The sequence below is a fragment of the Varroa destructor genome, unplaced genomic scaffold (genome assembly GCF_002443255.2).
Source record: "Varroa destructor unplaced genomic scaffold, Vdes_3.0 BEIS01000005.1, whole genome shotgun sequence".
NCBI lineage: Eukaryota > Metazoa > Arthropoda > Arachnida > Mesostigmata > Varroidae > Varroa > Varroa destructor.
The window spans coordinates 22,111,340-22,131,450 of NW_019211458.1; the positions used below are offsets into that span (position 1 = coordinate 22,111,340).

The 20,111-nt window shown below is 40.0% G+C and overlaps 1 long non-coding RNA gene across 18 annotated transcripts in view; it reads left to right on the top strand.

The window, feature by feature from the left end:
- The first annotated feature begins 4,444 nt into the window (after window positions 1–4,444).
- Window positions 4,445–20,111, top strand: part of LOC147755429 (uncharacterized) — a 32,756-nt gene continuing 17,089 nt past the window's right edge. The window contains exons 1-3 of one of the 18 annotated variants that reach the window (XR_015328916.1): window positions 4,445–5,045; window positions 5,133–5,195; window positions 6,360–6,684. This is a non-coding gene — a long non-coding RNA (uncharacterized LOC147755429). Of the gene's footprint in view, window positions 5,205–6,359; window positions 6,685–20,111 lie in introns of those variants that run through there. The other 17 variants (XR_015328914.1, XR_015328929.1, XR_015328930.1 and 14 more) reach the window with 17 other exon arrangements.

The following is a 20,111-nucleotide window of genomic DNA, read 5'->3' on the forward strand; positions in this document are numbered from 1 at the left end:
GTAGCGAATCCCTTGGATAGCAGGTTCACGGGCGCGGATCTCCCAGTAATAGCGTTACTAGTTGACTGCTTTAATGCAACATAGCTGTATACGGCAACCGGAAGGGCGACAGAGGCTTACGTACGTATAGACGTAGCGGTCAGCGAGAAAGAAGTTGGTCCGGCGAGAGACCCGGCAAATACCTTAGATTTGTCAATTTGCGTGCTTAACCAATTGTTAGGGTGGTCGATTGGTATGCTTGCTTTTAACCAGTATGTATGTTTTTTCTATTTCTGCATGTCCGTGTGACAGCGCTCCGCATTTCCAATGTAGAGCGGCGGCAAAGCTAGGTTAGCTCACGTTTCTAGCGTTTGCCGATCTTCTTCCTGGCCTTGTGATCTCCTAGTCTCTCAGTTCCCTTAGATAGTTCCTCTGCTAGGTCCCGGTTCTCTTCTTGGCCCTAAGGGCTGCGCCCGAACTCCTGAAGAGCACCCGCCATGCCATTGTGATCATCTATACTGCATAACCTAGAACAGAAACCTGATAACGAAAACGACTGATAGAGGGATGGACGGGGCAAAGGATGCTTCAAAGGCTGTTTGAATAAGAGAAAGAAAACTACTCGCCGGATTTTCTATGCTTGTATTTTTATCTAAATGATCATCGTCGCATAAGTTTCTTTGTACGAACTATTACTTGTGGCTGTCATCCACCATGGTAAACGGATCTTCCAGGAGTACATAGACGCTAGAAGCCAGCGTACTAGGAAGAGATTTACCATAAAGTTCACTCGGTTTTTACCTGTTAATGGTGTGTACTACTAAGAAATCTAAGAAAGCCTTTGATACTAGAATTAACAAAAAGCTGTTTATTTAAATTGGAATTAGAAGATAGTTGAAGCTAAGCGTTGGTCTTCCTATATATTATAATATGCCAAGGCAGCCCGAATGCGTTTTACGATTTTATTAACACTAATATGTGCAGGTCGATACATTATAAAAAAAAAATATATATATATATATATTAATTTAGAGAACCAGTCTTCAAAGTATTCACCATGGGCATGACGCTCCGAAGCGTCTCTCTATCTATTGTTCTTCTAAGCGTATATGAGTATAATTAAAGCATCGAATCGCATTAATACCTCAGCTTAGAATAATTCTGCAGTATGAAATTCACGATTTTTTGATGTAGCTTTAAAAAAACGTTGACGATGCCGTTGACTATGACCAAAGCGTTTTACCAAGACATTTTAAGCTAGCCAACTGAACGTGCAGGATGGAGCGTGTTTTGAAAAAGACACGTTCTACCGGTGCGTCGCCGTGTTATTTTGGTGACGTTGATGTCCCAACGACTGGATAAATTGAGTTAGTAAAAGGGGCTTTGCCATAAATGAGGATTCCTTTAGGCTACAATTCGCTTGTGGCAAGTGAAATTCTTTAACACAACATCAAACCGTGTTCATTCGCTTTCTGTTTGAAGCTGATTTGAGTGCTATCTCTATGCGACGATTTTAGCTACGTCATCGTAGCTCTGGAAGCAGGACTTTTGCACTGCCAAGTGGCGTAATGCTGATATCAAATGCGTCGAAAGCTGAACGAAGGTCATTGCCAGACCTTATGCTGCGTGTGTCAATATTTGTTTTCAAAGACGGCTTTAGATACATATCATAAAATTAATATGTATGTAGAACAAGTAACATGGAATTATTTCATATAGATATAAATAGCTTGTTACATAAAAAGGACTACACATCAGGGCGCTAAAGTGAAAGAATACGCTGCTGTAATCACGGAACCTTTTCAACAAAACAGAGCGTGGAAAAGTTAGGCTGCCATATAAAGGTCTTCAAAGGATGCGTTATGAAATTATGAAGAAAACACTGACTATGAAGGAGGAAAGGGTTTCCTATAAATCGAGACTACGACAGATACCATCTGTATTATACTCTAGAGAGTTTTCGTGCGGTCATTATCAGCAAAAAAAGCCCGTTCGGTGTGCATTAGATGAGACACGCATTAGTGCGTGCTATCTTCCAGGGAAGAATCAAACGAGAAAAGAGCATCGGGTGAAAGGGAAAGCGATCTTGTTAATTTGAGCGTGAGCTGACGCTTGCAATGAATATCAGAAATTTTTATTGTTACAGGAGGTTTTCCGAAAAGAAAATGGTCAACGATACCAGATATCCTGAACCTCTGAAGAGTCGTGGCAATCAACAACCCCCAGTGAGGTTACTAGATAACGATGTACGAGCCCATTAAGTCTCAATTATGGCCTGAAACGAGTTAAGCGATGGCTTCAGTATCAATTTTCTTTGGATTTGAAAAAGAGAGCTTTACTGACTCGATTGTTTCCTTAATCTAAAGAAAGCGGCAGGTGTCGTAACCTGTCCTACCTTAGACGGTGGCAAACAGATCTATGATAGCGAGATTAGATATAGTAAATCACAAGCGCACAATTGTTGAGTAGACCCCAGAATATACTGGCTTGATTAGGTAAACAATAAGCAAAAGTGTATCTACTACATGCTTGAATATTGCCGTTCTATGCCATATGACCGAAAAGTTAGTTAAATATCTTTAATCAATGCAATACTTAGTACCATTTGTTAACGAGGGGTGCGCATCTGTTATTATCAGGTTCATACCTGAGTAGTGTTTGATTCTACCTATTTCCTGCTTTTATTCCCGTATTTTCTAATTGGCAAAAAATATTTATCATTGGAAAGTTGTGTTGTTATTCGTATCACCGAATTTCGAAAACCGGTTGTCTACTGGCAAAAAACAACTTCCACATCTCTCCTCAGTCCTCATTCACCGACGTGACAATGCGACTGCGGCATATAGAGCGAGGGCTCTGTAGCTTGAAAGCAACTTATCAAGTTCAAACAGAGCATTTCGCGTTCAAAGAACATATTCCACTTGTTTTTTTTTTTTAGTTTTTAGAGGGTTACTTCAAACCGTCTTAGAAGCAAAATCATTCCTAGATAATTCTACTTCTCAAAGCTCCTCAGCGTCTTCAATTTGTGCGCTATGAATATCCGGTGTAGCCTCAGTAGCTTTGTGTTTACTGTTGCTACTCTAATATTTTATTTCTTGTAATATTGTACAGTTAATTAATGATTTTTATTAGTTTTACATTTAGCTAATTTTGGAAAAGAGTAGTCGAACATTGTGTTTTTCATTACCCGACAGATTTGTGTTTGGAGTTTTACCCAGAGGTAAATGTGATCTGCACAAAACGATGGACGGGACGAATAAAAAAGGTTTTTAGCATTTGACCTTTTACCAAATAAAGAAAATTGGGCAAAAAAGAAAATTCTCAGTGTTTCTTTACACGAAAGCAGTAGGCGAAACAGTTAGAAAGACATTAGAGAAAGGACTGATAGAAGAAGGATCCTAATAGGAATCGCTCTCCTTGTGATTTGAATACCTAGTTAAAATTCCTTTTCTTTTTTTCTAAGTCCAAAATAAGAGGCAAAACACATCTGCGCAGCTAGACGGTCCATTAAAGTAAATATTCGGAACGTATTAGTGCAATAAAAAAAAAGTTACAGTTTTCCAAATCCCTGGAAAAGGCCCTATGTTGCATGAACTAGGAGCTGGGCTGAGTATGTGGGTGGAGACGAACTAAATTGCATTACCATAGTATATAGTCAAGCCGTAGTAACAGATGTTGCAAGATTATGGGGAACAATTAAGCCAAAGCCTGTGGAAAAAGCTTGGCGAATTCTACGTGTAAATATTTAAAGGTACATTGCGAAATTTTATCCGCACAAACATACACATACACGGCGTGCACCCATTTATCATCAAGAGACTAGTATTAAATTCGATAGCGGCGCATTTAAGCATATATTACGTATCCGGGTGTTGGATTTCGATTTTTTAAGATAAGTGAATGCATACTGTTTACTTCAAGCGTATATGAACATGCCCATGTCAAACCTACTATTATTCTATAATAATCAACTTACATATACTTGCATGTATTAATTATCAAGTAAATCCACCATGTCCCTTTTTCTCCATTAGTCAGACATGTAGCAATCTAGCGATAGACAAGTCTAGCGCAGCTGAGCGGGCCCGCTTTGCGCAAACGGATACATTGACGGTGTCAGTTACTGATTTCGTTCTATTCAGATGAAGACCTGGGAAACTTTACACTCGAATGGCCTGAGACGAACTTTCATAACGTAATTCTGCTATACGTTCGCTCTAATTTTTAATGCTCTATGCGTTTCTTGGGTCTTTTTGTCGGACATGTCACCACGTCCTATTCCCGCCTCGTTTCATCTAACCAATGCCAGCCCGGTAGTATTAGAATGTCTACTACATCTTGAGAGATGCTGAACTACGGCGAGGGGAGCACGGGAAGTATTAGACTGTGAAAAAATAAGTAGACGGCGAGCCCTTAAGCTCTTGTTTCCGTTAAACCCTTGCTAATGAAAGACCACCAACAGCTGAGAACCCTTTGCGCTAGCAGTCGTTGTCGCGTGACTAGATATCGTCGTGCAAGTGGAAGCCAACCACCGCCCTCTAACAGGGCCGGCGACTGAGCCAGCAAGCTGGAAAGCTTTTCTTCTCCAAAGCTTTTTCTTTCTCCCGAAAGCCTCAACGCCAAATCCATTGCTGAATCTATTCTAAGTCTCAGCGCATGTTTAAAAAAATCGCAAGCGTTTTTACATGAAGACGGCCGCAGTAACAAAAAACTCAGTTACATAAGAGCTATTAAAATTGCTAACGTTACTTCCAGCTCCAGCTGCAATAAAATCTTGCTACGTGGCCAACTCTGCCCGACACGTTGTTACGTACTGGTCTTTATATGGGACTTTGCCGCCACTAGCCGCCGGCAAACAGGTGAGCCAGAAAACATTGTTGTAAAAATAGCAAATAGGACTCCTGTCCGCTACAAGCGAGCTGCGTCAGAAAGGAAAACGAAGGGGACAGAACGAATTGAAGCTCAAACGAAGGGTGCAGACTTCGAATAGCACATAGGACGGTGACAAGAGTAGAAAAAACGAGGATACAAGAAATGGTACGGAGAGGGATCACAAATGGCAAATAGTAAGGCGTTCCTTCAGTTTTAAGCGGTTTTTCCTGGATAATAGCGATGTTCTATTAATGTTGATTATACTGCTGACTGTGTCGTAGAGATGGAGAGCGGCGATGAAAAACAGGACAACACAAACGCAGAGATCGCGTCGGAGATGAAAGGTGTGGTTGGTCAGTTTAAGCACGTTTTTTTGTTCAATTAAGGAGTAGAACTGGAATCAAGTAACAGTATACTTCTAGACTAGATATGATGCTTTATTCTTTCAATTACCAAAATACTATCAAATCAAAATACTAGTCACCAATCAAAATCACCAGAAAATAGATCGACTCTAAATAGAGGCTACAAGACGCCCACGGGATCGTCTCTGATACACGTTATACTGTTATAAACAGATGATTTTAATGCAATCTGTTTGACTTGCAAACGTTTGAACTGTGTGGTTTTTTCTGGTTTGTTTACTTACTTTACCACGTTGACAAACGATACCCACCTAGAGGTCAGTATCACTGAAAGATTCTTGCTGCGAACTAAATCAACATGCGTACACGTTGAGTTGTACTGCTGAAGATCACGGAGTTTTGATAAAATTTCGTTGCAAACCTGGTCAGGTCAATGATTTTTCCTCCGGCAAAACATGTACTTACGTGGATCCGTATTACAGATTTATGACATATTAAAATTAAACGCATAAAAGACTAGTCTTGACTTAAGTCAGAGGCAATAATGTAACGCCTATATTATGTGGGAAGGTGTTTAAGGTCTATAGATATTCTTGTCGCGAAAGGATGTAATTTGTAGAATCATTGTATCCGACCAATTATCTCATAGTGAGGGTTTTAAAATAAAGCAGTTCATTTGCCAATTTTTGGTTATCGTACGTTATGTGGCCTGAACCGTTAATAGACTACGATTGCTGGTACTGTCTAGTTCACGATCGCCCTTGTCAACCTTGCGTGTATTTCTTAGAAATACAAATAAGGAAACTGTTTTTCGGAAGTACCTTCCAGCCTTACGAAGGCGAGCGTTTTAGCTATATCACTAATACTTGACATAATGGTATGCTGGGAGAGACTTTAATTTGGGATATATTACCAGGCCACAATAAAAACGGTTCTATCAGGTGCCATCGTCCGCATCTTGAAAGCAAATCGTCGCAAAAGCGAATCGTCGAAACAGACAGCATCTAGAAACAGGGAGAAGTTATAAATGTGCACACCGAAAGGCTTGCACAGAGCGCTTGAAAACCTAAAAACCATACTATATATATATATATATATATATATATATATATATATCCACGCTACCTCAACGTAATATTGCAGGCTGCAGAGAGTTTTCATCGCCAAAAGCATCACGAGAGGAATATGTAGATGAAAGAGGCAAAGACGGTCGGAAGGGTGAACGTTTTTTTGTTGGCCTATAGCAGATAGCGAACGTGTAGCGAATATTGTGTATATCGTAAAGGAAGGACTGGCAAACGGAGGCGGGCCTCGGCGGTCGCGCGCTCCGAGAGCGCAATGGGAAATATAAAACTTACAAATGACAGACATCTACAACGGCCAATCTCTACCTGCATATACCAGAGGTCTCAAATACGTTTCTCACACATTCTGTTCGTATCATTCTATAATGAATGGTGGTACCTTTCAGAAGACATGTCTATTCTCATTTTTGATAAATAGAAACGAACAGATCCCTTTACAGCTGACAAAGCATCGATCACTTACGCGTTGTTAAACTCATAGGTCCATAGTATTGCGATTTACATATGGCAGATGTGGTTTTTCGCATCTAATTTCGCTGAAACTTTTTTACTGAGCTATGAACTTGTTTATGATCAATAACGTTTTCTTTTCTTTTGTGAGGTAGGTTTATGAGCGCTAACACGTAGTTGGCACACGAAGCGTTGATGGCTACTGATAAGGAAGTGCTACGGGTGAACGGTTTTTTAACCCTTACGTTATCATAATATTTTATAAATATAGGATCTTCGCGTCTAGCAAGATCTGTCATAAAAAAAAGTATTTTTTAACTGTCTTCTTAGACTGAACGTTCCTGGTTTGGACTTTGCGATCGGCATAGTGTACTTGCCAAACCTCAAGTTCATGGGCTCGATATTGATAAATAACGTTAATATTTAATAGCAATATCTGTACCCGTGTTGCCTGTTGTCACCTGTTGTTACTATAGGAATTTTTATCTCTCTATTACGCCAAGGCGTATTTCATCATTTTGCATACTTATATTGTTCAGAATTTTCGCTCAGCCTAGCGCACTTCACCGGCCAAAGATTTGCGCTTGTGGCTTCGTGCCTAATAAGAAAAGATATTTACATTAATTACAAAATGTCTATTTTCCCTTTGGATCAATTAATGATACGTTGCAGTAGCGTCAAGGACGACTAAACCGACAATAAAACGCAGGGTAATTGTTTTTTTTTCATTGTCAAAAAAAAAATAGGGATCACGCTTAGACCACTGCTTACTCCGACGGCTATAATTCGCGTGAATGGTGTGGCTGTTAACTCTCCTTATGCCATTAGGGTAGATTGTATGCTAATTTATGTATCTGATGAACTTAAGGTAGAATAGGATCTGGCGGACTATTTCGGGCGTAATGGCCTTTTTAGACCAATATGAGTTCGGGCATTGGCGACAAGTGTTTTCCTCATTGAGATCCATGGTTATGATTTCAGTTGAAACGGTGACTTGATTCCAATATTCACTTATTGTACTATTCATCATATTCTTTCTAGAGCCATTTGTTTCTTGCAGTATTGTTTGCTACTGGATCTCGTCAATAAACTTCGTGTTATGTCCACTCCGCCTAGCTTTTGCATACAATCGCCTGCTGTTATATCTGTATTCATATTTAACTAGGGTTCTTTCGGCACGTTAATTCCGATTGCTTTCCCGCACTAGCTCCATGTTTGTCGAAACTCTTACCATTGGTCTATTTCCTCGTACGTTACCTATGCGCTTGATCAGAACCTCGACTATTGTATGACCATTGTATTCGTTCAGGTTAGAGTGAATATAGGTACTGAATAAGGAAAAAAGCTGCAACAGTGATTTCGCTAAGGACATATACTGGCAATTGCTTTTCAAGTCAAATTTGTACATTAGTCTTCTAGTGGAGGAAAGGAATAGAAACCATATTGGCTCAGACGGGTGGAACTAATAAGTCCACTCTACTACTATACGCTTTCGGATTTGGCCGACGTAAATAGGTTTCTGACCATGTCAAAGGACCATACTGAAGACTTGACATACGGTACGCCTGTATCCCTGCGTGTACTGCCATTGAACGCCTTCTGGGTATATAAAGCTTCTAACAGATTTAACATTCGTAAATGACAGCGCTTCTTACGAAAATGTCAACGTAACTACTTTTCAAATACGTCAGCACTTAGCCCATCCTAACGCCCAAATCATTCACCGAAAATGGTGACTGCCCTAATTAAAAGGCAATTTTGTTCAACTTGCCTTTTTTTTTATTTTTTAGCTAAAAAGACGTACTTTTACGATAAAAAAAAAAAACATTTTAGGAGGAAAATTGCAGCGAGCTAAGTTCTTGCTTGGCCTTTAATCGCTATCGTCTATCGCATTACCGCAGTATGCACTGAGTATACTATGTTCATCTTCATGCGTGCGGAAAATACTTATATTGGCTGCCCTCATTACAGCCAGCGAGACCCTAAAAGTACTGTGACGAAGCGTGTCCTTCCACCTGACTTTGTTTCAAGAGCAAAAGGCGAAAACTGCCGTTTTTGGTTTTTTTGCGGAAAAATACAGCCCCAAAAGGAATTTCATCAGCCTAGGCCGTCCTAAGTCGATCCGTTCGGCCGCTCATTTCTTCCTAGCTGTCAGCGCTCGGTAGGCTTGTAACAGCTACCAAGCATGGCCGTCCGCCGTGTTCTAAGAAGAGCAACGTTCTCTGTGCACTACGTGACCGTGTCCTGAAGGTCCACCATCAATGCCACCCTTTACCATACTGCCCCAGTAGCCTTTTTAGCAATGTACAGAGATCCGCGACGGCCCGTCACATTATGGAAGGAGTTTTGCTACCCACTCTGAAATGGGCCTTAATATTTTTGAACGGTTTGCCGTAAAGGCCAATGCAGTGAGATCCAACATTATATATACATATATACACACACATATGCAATGGACTTAAATATATATTGTTACAATAAATGAGTTCTTGGTTCCGGCTGGCTGTGTGTATGTAATCACTAGTCGTTACCGGTTAGACCTAGTCGTACCTTGTTGTAGCAAGAAGCTACATTATATACTCCCTTGTTCAAAAATGAATGAGTCGTTTAAATTTTTACGCTACTGAATAATCGCTGGTAATCAAAGTTTCTGTTAGTTAGAAGAGCACGATTTCTGCTATATGGAAGTCCATTTTCATAATAATCTGAGTTTTCCGGTAAGATTGCGTCAGCCTGTATTGATTCTGCAATATTCGTTTGAAGATTTTCCTCAAATAGAGCAATGAGCGTACAATAGGTTTTGTGTTCAAAGTAAAATCGATAGAATAGACGCTTTGCAAATATTACAGATTTCTCATAAAGACCCGACTTTGAGTGGTTCAAGCGCTCCGAAAATGAGCGGACAATTAACTTGGAGGAAAGTGTCAAACAGTCCATGCTTGCCAACTAACTTGAATCACCATATAAAAGCTAGAAAGATATCTTAATCTTAAGAAGAGATAGATATCTTAATAGGTCATTTTTAACGACTGTTTTTAGGTATCACGAGGCTTATAGTAGTATTTGTGCTGAAACAACTGAATGTTCATCAGATGAACACCTGTACAGAGTCGTTTCAAAAAAAAACGTTCTGGCACTTCTGGAAGAGCTAAACGCGTTGGAACATATCACTACGGGTGACCAGATATAAATATACAGTTACGATCAAAACATCGAGGCGCAACTTTTTGAGTGTCAGCCCAAAAATGAGCTGCGGCCTCAGGAAGTCGCATGACCTACCTCCAAAAGCAGAGTGGTCCTGAGTCTTCTTCGACTGTCGGGGAATCATTCGTTGGAAGTCCATGCCGTCCGGCTTTACGGTCACCAAAACGTACTATCAAGTTTGTGTGGAAAAACCTGCGTGAGTTTTTCTGACGCAACGTAGCGAAAGTGTGACACAGCGAATTTTGGGTTTCCTATCGGGACAACGCACTGACCCACATTTCAACACTTGTTTAGTAGTCTTTACAAAAAAAAAAATCGCTGTCTATGCTGGCCCGAGCTTCGCAATAACTTGACCCAGTTCTCTGCGACTTGTTTCTATTTCCACATGATAGAGGAACGATAGCATAAATATGCTATGCTGCGGCTGCTCGTGGGTCTGAGCAGAATTGTTAGGCTTAATCTAACACATATTCGGCCCGTACTTCTTCCGGTAGCGGCATGTATTGCAGTATTACTGAAATACTTTGTCACTTATCCAGATTTTCGAGTTTCTATGTTACAAACGCATGCCGACGCATGTTCTTGAGGGTACGCGAAGAATTGACAAGATGACGAATGGATCGACAGAAGATGATTTATGATTTTTCTCAGAAGCTCTGTTTTAAAAAAAAATCATTGAAGAATCATTTGGATTTTGTGTTTAATTTGTGTTTTGTGCTTTATAATGCATACAATATAACTGTACAACAAATAATAATTTGCTACCAGCCTTACATATTGCTTTTATTTAGAATCCTTTGTCAGATTAGGTTTAGTATGAAAGGAAAAAGATACATTTAGGTATATTTAACGAATATTTTGAAAAAAGAAACTGATTCAAGCGGTTCCCATTTCCTCTCCCAGTTCTTTGCTCATGCATGCCTAAGCAATGTACTCACGTCACGAAAAAGCTCAAGTATTCTGTAGGATTGTAGACAAAAAATTAGACCTCTGTAGAAGATTTTGCAATACTAAATAGTCAGTTACGTTAGTATCTACCTCTCGTACAAAAGCTGCATGCATCCATGGAACCCAACCATTGGCTGGATATACGTACGAACATCGATTGGAAATCGGCGATTCTCCCTTGCTGAAAACTAGAGGACTGACGTCCTTCCGCTGGCACGCAGGCGATTAGGATTAGCAAGCGAAACGGGTTGTTTCAATATGCTAGGAATATTTCGATAACAATTTACCATAGCTCGTTTCAAACTGGAACTTTGGGCGGGAATTGAAAATGGGTAGAGTTCCATCTAGCAGCAGCTGCCGTTCGGTTATTAGCCGCAACGAAACTCTCGGTAAAGCAGCGTAATGTGACGCAGATATCATTTTTTTTTTATTGAATTTGATTATGCATACGTTGTTTTTCATAAATAGGTTAAACAACAACTAACCAATGCACTACTTAAAATGTACCGTAAATAAGTGTACGTAATTAGACTTATTCATTCGTATAGTGTGATCAAAATCACATGAGTGAGGTCTGCTCAAGCAACGAAACATGTGTGACTGATAAGGTTAGGTTAGGTTAGGTTAGGTTAGGATAAACATGCGCTTATCGTGCGAATTTATCTATTTCACATAAAACGTATGCTTGAATGACGCTTAATGTGTTTTATTATTTTTCTTTTTAATCTATATACATATATATAGAAAAGGTTATGCAGTCATAAGACTAGAAAAGCAATAATCATAGTTACATTGATGGGAGAACAGTACAGATCTACTAGATAAATAAAATGCTAGCGGCGTATTCCTTAAGCCTCTTCTATGCCAACAGCTAAGCTAGAAATACTCGAACCTATTAGAAAACATGCTTGCACGACTTTGTCTACGTACAACAAAATAATTGACATCCTATAATTACAGTGCATGACATGTGTGCTTCTATCGTTTTTGTTTTAGTTGCCATCCTGGGAGGCTCTTGTAGGACAAGCCGTATGATGAAACGTATTTACCAGAGGAAAAATAATGGCAGTAACGTGCGTCTGCGAGCTTTCCATCCGCAAAAGTATTGCGTGCGTGGCCTGCACGAATGTCTTAGCAGATAATAGAATCGATTACAAACGGTCCATTGGTTTTATCGAGCTAGAACACTCCTCATTTCAGAAAGCAACGATGCGCTAAGACCATGATGTGGACAGAAGCGCACAGCCAACTGCAATCCTTTGCCAGCGATGTATGTAGGAATTATCTCAAACATATGCTCTCGTGTAGATCTCACACAAATAAGCAGTGCTTCCTGTCGTACCGCAGACTTTCCGGATAGGTATACGTTGACAAATCTAATAGAATTGCTCCACACACGCTGGGAAAAAGGCGAATGGTGTGTGGAATAGCTGGATAGAAATTTTTTTCCTCTCTAATTAAAAGCTATTTCAATAGCTCTAGAGGTAAACAATGATACGAATAAATATATGCCGACTTGCCACCTCCTAATGGCTGATTATATTCGTCAAAAAGTAGTGAAAAGTTACTCCAGTGAATGAGAGATTAAGGTATCAGGTATTCAAAACGCGCGTTTTACTTTTGTAATAAACTGTCTCCATATCCGTGTACAACTAGTGACATTCTCAATTCCGAATGAAACAGAGGCAAAACTTTCTGCAGTTCCATATGCCCTAACCACAGCCCGTTTTTCCCACAGCAACTGCGACCGTCCATTGCGAACGTCGTACTACCCTGTTTCAGAACTCAAAATAGTTTCTTTAACGTACATAAGTTAACGCAGCAGTTTCTACTAACCACGGCATTAGTTCGAGTCCTACTGTTCAACAACATTTAATAGGAGTACGCAGAATGAGCGCCGACTGGGTCTATGTTGCTTGTAAAGCTCGCGTTTGGCGGGGCTGGATCGATCGCACACTACAACATACCAGCAGCGCCAGCAGCAGACGAGGCATTCTATTTTTTAAATAAGCAAGGCTTCAGTACTACGATAGCGGATACGTTGGCGTCGAATCTGAGGATAGCGTAAGCCTTACAGAACAATAGGCTGCAATTCTCTCGTCTTCGCGTTCACTCTTACAGCTTCGAATGCTTTTGTTCATTGTCGTTAGCTACTTCCAAGACCCGAGTCAATACCTGCTCCGCCACTGTCGAAAATCCTGCTCCGCTACTTTTGTGCAGTACCTTCCTTGATTTCTCTTTTATCCGGGACTCTGCTGTCATAAGCCAGCAAAGCATCGTCGCACAGTCGCAAGGGTTTACTTCTCTGCAATCGGTAGTCGTTGGCCATAGAGTCTTCAAGGTCTTCTTAGTCTCTTCTCTTTCCTTTTTGGGCCGTCCTGTTCCTTTTTTCGTGTTTGATTCAGGAGTTTCGCTCGTCTTTGTGCGCCTTGTATCTAAAGAGGAGACCCTCTCTACTGAGAAGTGGCAAACGGCGCAATACGTTAGCTTGGAATTGCCCTTATGTCGATGGCTCGTTAGTTCTAATAAAAAACAATTGATACATAAAGCATGTTCTACCAATCGCCGGAAATTAGTTTCCGTCTTTTCCTGGGTGAAAGACAACTATTCTAGTGGCAATCGATTGTACAAGGGCTAGTCTGCTCCACTAATGTTGTGCCTTGGAGTTCCGGAGCGATAGGTATTGAAGAAGACGTTTATCGGCTGAACATCGCCATGCGTCTATTTTTTTCATGTAACTAAAGACGGTTGCATGAGACCCATTTTCAGCTGAATGTTTTGGCTCAGTAAACAAAACTATCGGGTTATGGGGAAAAAAAGACTCTAACGATGATGAAAAAAGAGCTTCACCCCGATGAAACGGCATTTCTGTTAGTGGAGCTTCACATACTAGGTATTTGCTGCGGTAGTTTAAAGCGGCTCGTGCAGTCCCACTACTTCGGGAGACAGTTCAGTCGACATGCTGTTGAACCAAAAGGGCTTCGCATGATAACAAAAAGAATCCGAGTTCAATTTGCTTCTTTTAAACCAGTCCAATTAGGTCTTGACTATGTAGATAATTATTTATCAACGAGTAGAGCATAGCAAACACGACTAACCTAATAGAGCTTGAAAGCATAAAGGAAAGTTTGAAGCTTCTAATCTAGTTTTGTGCTTTTCTGTATTTGAAGGATCTGTTATTTGTCCCTGGACGAACAGCTTAATAGCTACATAAGACAAATAATATTAGGTATCGTGGAATAGTGACTATTTTTGATACTTTGAGAGGATCCACCAAGCGAAGCTATCTTGGAAGAGCAGCGTTAGACATCATACAATTTTTCAAAAGTTCTAGTTCACAAGGGGACCCACATAAAGAAGATACACCATTCCTCGACGTTTAGTTTTCGTTAATAAATATAATATTTCGTTCACTCTCTGTGAAAAGAAAGCCACCATAATAGTTTTAGAACGTTCTGTAGCGGGAACCTGTCATGCTCCAGGTTTCGTAAGTACTCTAATTGGACGATGACAGAGACTATCTATACAAATAGATTCCCTGTCTCTGTTAGATCCTGTGCAATTTTTCGTAACACAGACTGTTGGTAATATATTTTTATTGCAAAATCCAGTGTCAAAAAATTATCTATATTTCACTGATTATAATACAAACATTTATGGGTAATAGCAATAAGAAATACGTTAGTGGTATTAATGAAACGGTAGTGATCGAGGCTGTCTAAACATAATGGCGTCGGGCAGGTAAAGCTTATAATACACTGAGTTTAGCTAGTCTACGGAGTCTCGTTCATATGTTGTACTAAAAAAAAGAATCGATACGGAGCAGGGCCAAGCACCTGTATGTTCAGAACAGACGCAAAACGTTGTGAGTGTTTATCATATTGAATTTATAGAGCATTATAATTTTTCAATAAGGATTTGACTGTCGTAGGGTTGACCGATGGAAAATACAAGAATAACACTATGTCTTAATATAATGTAGACTTAGAGCAGTATCCATTTTGATCTTAGCCAGGAACATTTTTTTTTGCTGTGATAGTACAACGAATTGTTTTTTTGTAGCTTTCTTTGGTATCACCTAGACCATTTTATGGCTTTACGTGATACCTAAATATGGGCAATATGTTACTCAATATCTACACTCACACACATTATCATGCATCATCGATAATGCCCGTTCTGCGTGGACAAAATTAAGAAAGACTATACAATATAATCTACTGCACGCAGAAAACTATCTATTAATTAGCAGTAATCAGCTGACATATTCACGCCACTTTCAACATACGTTTAAGTTATTTTAAGTTTTAAGTAAGGTTGTTTTTCCTCTTTTTTTAGACACCCTTTTTATATTGCTGCAGTATGTTGCGTCTATCCAAAAGCTATCTTTGTCTGTCGTCTTAATGTGAAAAACTTGTGTATGTAACCTGCGTAACTTGACGTGCCTGATTCGAACGTCGTCGTACGCGTTGTTCTTTCCGTTGCTATTGGTGATGGTCTCTCTGAAGACTGATTGTCGCCTCAGTTATCTAGGAAAAAAGCGCAAATTCCACGACTAATTCTAGAAAGCCTCGAATTTAAACTGACGCTCGCCAATGCCATGTTGAAGAGTTCCACGGTAATAAGGAGCGACCGAGCGAACGGCCGAACGATCGAGGGAGGCAAACAATGACTTACATAGGCGAACGAAGTAAGCTTCTCGATCTCTCCGTCCCTTCTCGTAATAGCCTCAACCACAGCGATTCACAAAAAAGCGATTTACGTCCACCGCCGTCGGCCAGCTCACTCTGTGAATCGGCCGTACTTTTTTATTCACGTATCACCTCGCGCGTTTTTGGTAGCAGCGACTACTTTCAGTTAAGCTGAGCTTGCCAGCAGGGTTTTAGAAGAATAGGGCTAGAAAAGAAGTCTATTGAAAGTTTTCGCGCTCGCATACCTTCATAGGCTTCAATCTGCTGAAACTACCGTTGTTGCCCCCGTTGAGGCTGCAGTAAGATGTAGTGTACAGCATTGTGCACGTATCGGTGTTGACGCCGCTTTTGTTCTGTATGCTTTATGCTGTGAAAATAGTCGAGGCGGCATTTGGGCGCTCTGCGATGGTGTAGGAAGGGGCAAGAGTTGCACTTAACTCAATTACATGACACGTCTTCCATTACGCAATGGTAAACAGAGTGAAATCAGAACCACTTATTTTTCTAGCTGGCATAGGCACTAATAATAAATGCACGGCCAGCAAAAAGAGCTTCAGCACTAGCAACAGCCCGACGGTACCTCGTATAGGAGTAATATTACGCCGTTGATTAATATCTGGCAGTCGAACAAATGGAGATCGATCCCTCAAAGTGAAAGGCGTACAACAACAAGGAAGACTCTATAATGAATCCAAAAAAAGACTAATTAGGGCAAGGCCAATAAGGGTAAGTGCGCGTGAAAAAAATTCAAAAAACGGCCTACCGACAGGATGCAGACAAGGAGCAGTTTCCGCATGTCGTAGTTCTTAGACTAGAATAGTTAGTTAGTAACACAGTATGATATAATTAAGCATAATTATATCATACTGTGTTATGTAAAGCGCACAAATGACAGGCTGCTGATAATATCAAATGGAATATCATAATACAGGTTATTTATTGCAACCTTCCGAGTCAATAGCAGCATCAGATCAATAACTTGTCCTTGCTTGTACTGCTGTGGCAGTTATTCCTAATCATAACTTAAGACGAAAATCTTACTGGTGTTGGGTGACGATTTTCGCAATAAGCACACTAAAGTTTATACTTGAACTGTACACCTGACATAATGCCTTAGTTCAAAAAATTAAAAAAAGTCTTGCATTCAATCCATATTTCTAAAATAAGTTAGAGCATGGAGCTTTAAAGTATTCGCACCGCTCAGTTATCAGTGGGCAAAATTTCTGTAGTAGAACAAACCAAATGGGCTGCCTCCAGCGATGTTGATTTTTAGTGGGTTTTTAAATGGAGACGCACATACACACTGTGTGCATAATCATTTATTTTCCGCCTGTGAACATTGTGCGTTCATGTTAGCAGTGGCAACAGTTCGGCTTAAATAATACTGAATTGTAGCCAGGTCGTAACAAAGATAGAGTTCCTTGTAGAAGGGCGTTCTCGTTGGCGCTGTCGGCCCTCCAATGTCGGTTTTTCGGCTGATAGTCGGGCTTGCGCTGCCGGATGCCTAAACATTAGCGGAAACAGTACAAAAAAGCTGATCTGCTCAGCGTATATGGCCCCTTCATTTTCTATTCTCTATGTGTTCAATATTACCACGATAGTTCTGGCCATCATTACTCTCAGTAGCAGCCTGGTATTTGGCGACGCTTCACTTAACGATGCAATTTCGAATAATGCTCTTTCGGCGCGGCACCGATCCATGTTAAATAGGTGAAGAATTTTGTTTTTCGTTAGACAAAGACAGGGTTGTTGCGTAAAGTGTATTTGTCATCATCGACGAAATAGCGTCACAAGGCCGAATGGTACCTGAGTTTTGTCCTTTTTAGTACTACATGCTCATGTAACAGGGCCAAATCAATGTTTATTGGATACGAAGCGAATCACAAGAAGCGAGGCTGCAATTGTGCATTGTTTTGCAAAAGTTAGACTTGAACTGCTCTGACAGAAGCTACATTATTATAGAAAAAAAAAAAATCGAGATTTCATAAGAAAAAAACCAATAGTATCATTATGAAAAATTTGGTTCGTGTGTGCCAAGGTCAACAATATCTGGCGAACGTCATATGCAAAAAACAACAACTTTATATACTTTATAAAGTATATATATATATATACTTTATATATTTTGGCAATATACATTTCTTAAATGTATATATTCAACGAAAAAGAAGCGCCGACACCAACAAGCGAACGCAGGCATCTGAGGTCTACAGAACGGGCTGAAATTGAATTTTCTTTAGAATGCCAACAAGCGGTGGATTGTTTCGAAATTCTAATTTATTGTAAACGTTTGGAAAATTTAATGGGCAATGTCAGATGTCTATAACAAACGACACCTGTGCTTGCTGTTTGACAAATAGGAGCCCTTTCGAAAATCGCATACAACATCTTGGCGTCATGTCTAAACGTACGGCCTAGTGATAGCACGCAAAATTCGAGATCGGGTTCTAATTAGAATGAAGATAGAAGGGGGTTAAGCCCAGCATATTTCAATTATAGTTGCCTGTCTACACAATGGCTAAACCGTATGCGAGTATAAAACTTCTCTCTATTACGCCCGTACGTCTACACCGAGACGTCACAATCTCATACGATCCGTTTATTTAGACGAGGACATATTTACAAACTGATTTTCTAGGGCCTGTTTGGATATATCGATTGTATGATTGGGGCAAACGGCTCCTATTGTGCCAGGCATGACTTTATCTGCTACTTCTGGTACCAGATGAAGGTCAATCCTTTGGGGATCAAAACAATCGACTTGTCATGGCAAACGACAGTGCCTGGTAGTTGCAATATGAGCGAAGATCAGCCAATTCCAGCCAGAAGCAAGCCAACTACCAAACTAAGGACAGTTCTTTTTTTTTGCGCAAATAGAACCAGCTGCGCCATTGCCAGTTTTCATAACGCGGAAAAGAGTCTCACCGGCTCCCCTAAACACTGGGACAATCCCAATGCGGTTTAGACTAAAAAGCTATAAAATTCGTCAGAATGACTTGTAAGGCATTTTTGATGTATTTGGGTCTTTGGTTTTAAGGGCGGTTTTGTAGACGAAGATAGCGATTTTCCGTCGGGTCGTTCATGTTCCTTTTTGCTGTTTCAAGCCTTGCATTTTTTAGGACTTACCTCTGTTATGAGCTCAAAATTTAACTCTATCGGAACGTTGCGTATGTGGAGTATTTGAATGTGTCTTCAATGACCTCATACCCATCAATATCGCGGCCTCTGTTACTTGGCTAGGTTTAGCTAATAATTACATCATATTACAGATACTCGAACCTTTTAGATGTATCTTTTCGCCGGCCAACGTCAGTGCGTGTATTTAGAATTTACGGACTTTAAGTGGTCGTCTATCCACGGCCACAGAGAGACGGTGCAATTGGTAAAATTGCCAAGTGTGCTGCTTATAAATGGGTTAAAAAGATTTTTAATCTTTTTAACCCATATATATGGGGCCGCAATGGTTTGTGTGATAACTAAGAAGACACTGTTGAAAGTCATGCTGAACTACGGTATCCATAATATTTTCTCATATTTAATGTACATATGATTATTTTTGTAATATTAACAAATTAGTAATGATAATGGGAAATAGCCTGTATGGTCAAAAAGGCATATCAATGTTAGGATAGATAATTTTAACGTAGTATGTAGGACTATTGAGGCTGGAGAGAGCAGACGCTATCAAAGCCCGCCATCATTTTTCTATCAAATTTATCATTTTACTAATTAATTTTTCATTTACGACGAAATTCGGTGCTTGTATGCCTGTGTATACGTTTGAACAATGCTATGCCAACCACTTTGACAGTAGGATAGGGTTTACCAGCGAGTTCTACTTAGGTAGTTGTAGAGATCCTGGCTATAAACCTTGTTTTTTTGACTCGAGTAGCGGGTCAGAAAGAAATAATGTATCCGTTAAGTTTAGCGCTAACGATAATTCTGATAATAATTGTACCAGATGTCGCTAAGCTTTGCTAAAGAGAAATAACAACTAAACAGGCCCATTAGGCTATACCTGGTGGAAACTAATATTTAGGTTTAATTTAATCTATATTGTAGCTTGCCAATTGATCTGTACAAACCATTGGCAACGGACACTGGCGCTTGCCGTTGGAACATTTCCAAAAAACTATGATGAAGGACCTGGCTGAAGGTCAGTTGAAGAAGCACAACTTATTTTAAATAATTACTTTTATTGGAAAATTCGTCCTCCCAGCTGAACCCTACCAGCTCATCCATGGGCCTTACTCTGCATCGTTTACACGGATAGTCGTTTCCAGCTCGTAATAAGCAAACGCTTCCAATAGTAGCTGCTTTATGGATATCTAAGTGCCTGTTCATATATATTTGCAGGACACATTTTGCTCGAGGCAGACGGGCAGATTACTCACAGGAGCTAATGTGATAGAATTTTTTTTATCGGTTGTTTTTAATTACAGATGTAATAATATCTTAAGCTGTTATCGTTTCAATCGAACTTTTTATTCCTTTACTCAGAGTACTCCTTCTAACAC